The 2944-nt window shown below is 42.4% G+C and overlaps 1 long non-coding RNA gene across 1 annotated transcript; it reads left to right on the forward strand.

The window, feature by feature from the left end:
* The first annotated feature begins 675 nt into the window (after positions 1 to 675).
* LOC145028901 (uncharacterized) lies at positions 676 to 2344 on the forward strand. Its single transcript, XR_013676248.1, has 4 exons — positions 676 to 848; positions 930 to 995; positions 1294 to 1374; positions 2271 to 2344. It is a non-coding gene; the product is annotated as an uncharacterized LOC145028901 (long non-coding RNA).
* The last annotated feature ends 600 nt before the right edge of the window (positions 2345 to 2944 follow it).

Here is a 2944-nt window from a genome sequence, read left to right on the forward strand (position 1 = left end):
AGTAAGGTGATAATTGTTTGCAATATGTTTTAGGATTCTATAATGAATTCATTTGGTAGTGTCCTTCTACAGTTTCCATCAACATTGGATATTGATCAAAGGGATATGTTTTCCTTGTATCTATTTGCAGGACCACATAAGGGTAAAAAAGTTGGTGATACCCTGTTAACTATAGGCTTTACTAAAGTAATCAACTTTTTCACTTTTAGCACTTAATTTTTGTTGTATACTTGGTATCCTTAAGACTATAGTTACAAGATGTTGGGAAGAAACTAATTGGTGCTCATCATTACAACAAAGATAGAACCCTAAACAATAGGTAAAACATATCATATGATTCATATCAAATAAAATACAATCTCTTTTTGGTTATTTTGACCCTATAAACCATATTCATAAGTAATTTTCCCAAGATTCAATCAAACTGGATTTCTTTTTTTATTTTTCTGTCGATGCACGAGTATTTCATGGATACCTGAACGTGAAGGTGCTTTTATTGCTACACATACTGATGGAAACTTGTATGTTTATGAAAAGGAAAGCTTCAATTTCAACACAAATATATTTTTTAAAAGTTTTTTTATTAAGTTTTAAATTTTAATCAATACCTTGATTTATATACGTTGTTGATTTTGTGTTGTGTTTTACAACACTTAGACTCTGTAAACTAAAGAGGGAAAGCTTGGATGATGTGGCAAAACAATGCTCTGTGAAAGTTAGCAAATTATCCATCAAAGGCAAATTTATCAAATGTGAAAGGGTTATATGCCAGAACAAACAGGGTGAAAATGAGAAGCCTTCTTGCTGCTGCAGATGGTGCTGACTTGATAAAGGCTAATCAGCTAAATGTAGTTAGAGGATACAAATTACAATTCCTTTTCAAGCTTATATCACCAAAAAAAAGTTTATGTTGTGATTTTTTGTTTCAGGCAAGGAAAAAACAGTTACTTTTTCAAAGAAGTAAGATACATGATTGGTGTAGCACCTGGTTTCCGGTATGTGAATTTTATTTGAGCATTGCCCTATTTTAGCCTTGGACTCGGCGAGTCATAAGGTCCGACTCGCCGAGTAGGGACGAGACTCAGGACACGTTTAAGTGGGCGACTCGGCGAGTCCATATCCTGGACTCGGCGAGTCACCGCTGCTGGATGAAACCCTAAGTTTCAAGGGTTTGCACCCTATTTAAACCCTCATTCCGCCCCAACTCGTCCCCATTCACCCCCCCATAACTCCCCAACATCGTTTTCCCTTAATTCCTTGAGAGATTGAAGTGCTCTTGGTGTGTTCTTGAAGGTTTTGAGGAGAAAGAGGTGTAGATCAAGAAGAGGAGAAGGAGATCAGGCATCTTTGTGTCATTTCAACATATTCCTTGAGGTATAGCTCGTTTCCCCTCTGTTTTCAAGCTTGTAATCCCTTTTTGCTTCATTGGAGTCCTTCTTGGGCTCTTCCCCAAGCTTGTTTGTGCTTTGTGGGTGATAATAAGTTGTTAGCCTTTAGATCTAGGCATGATTTAGTCCCTGGAGCTTGGATCTATTGCCTTTATGGGGTCATATGGCATGAAAGCCCTAGATCTACCTCTTTTGGTGCACTTTGAGCCTTAAAATCCATATTGGTGAATATCTACACGTAAAGTTGGAAACTTTACGTGTGAATTGTGTCCTAGAAGCCCAGATCTGTGAATGGCATGGACTGGAATCGAGCAAATCGGTGTATTTGATGGATGCATGGCTGCGACTCGGCGAGTCATATATGTGACTCGACGAGTCTGGTCGCGAGTCACTGAACTGGTCCCTTTAAGATGTATCGAGTTGAGCCGTGAGTCACAGGGGGTGACTCGGTGAGTTGGAAGTTGAACTCGCTCATGATAGGACTCGGCGAGTCAATGCCCTGACTCGGCGAGTCCAAGGCAATCTTCATAGATCAAGAACAAACTCGGCGAGTTGTTCATACAACTCGGCGAGTCTTGGCATATGTGTTCTTCGGATGAAGATGAACTCGACGAGTTGTTCATACAACTCGGCGAGTAGGATGAAGGAGTTGAATGACAGTTTAGAAGATGAACTCGTCGAGTCATAGCCTAACTCGACGAGTAGAATCAGGGACCCAGGACAATAGTTTGCTAGGGACTCGGCGAGTGGAGATCCACTCGGCGAGTTGGGTCAACTAAAAGTTGACTTCGATTTGACTTAGGGCTAGACCAGGGGTAAAATGGTCTTTTTACCCAAAGGACAGTTAGCAGTGTATGATTAAGTATATTGTGGGAATTACAGCCGGGGAGTTTCCGGAGCAGCAGCAGCAGTAGTAGGTGATCAATTCCCACACAGACCAGCAACTATTTCGAGGTGAGTTTCCTTCCAGTAGTAACGGGTCTAAGGCACCAAGGCCGGCCCATATAGATGAGACGTTAGTATTATAGTGTGGGCCGAGCCCGTATCTATTAGCTGAGTTGATTGTGTTATATACCAGCATGATAGAACTGTTTACACTTGTTGTCTGTGCGATACTTGTATGATATGAGTTGGCGGGTGAGTGTGGGCGGGGCCCGTATCTCTCCGAGAATGGAGTGTGGGCTAGGCCCGTATCTCCCAGGTAGTGAAGTGTGGGCGGGGCCCGTATCTTCACGAGTGTGGGCGGGGCCCGTATCTCTCAGAAAGTGAGGTGTGGGTGGGGCCCGTATCTTCATGAGTGTGGGCGAGGCCCGTATCTCCTAATTGCATGTTATATGTTAAATGCTTGTATGGTATGGGGTATTATTGGGGAGCTCACTAAGCTTTGTGCTTACGGTTTCAGTTTTGGTTTCAGGTACCTCCTCAGCTAGGGGAAAGGAGCCGGTGCGGTAGCAGCATGTCGCACACACACTCTTCGGTTTCCGCATTTACGAGATTCACTGGGATTGTACTCTGATATTTGATGGGATGTATGGTTTGACTTTTAAAACATGGTT

The sequence above is a fragment of the Lactuca saligna genome, chromosome 2 (assembly GCF_052625555.1).
Source record: "Lactuca saligna cultivar CGN05327 chromosome 2, ASM5262555v1, whole genome shotgun sequence".
Classification (NCBI taxonomy): domain Eukaryota; kingdom Viridiplantae; phylum Streptophyta; class Magnoliopsida; order Asterales; family Asteraceae; genus Lactuca; species Lactuca saligna.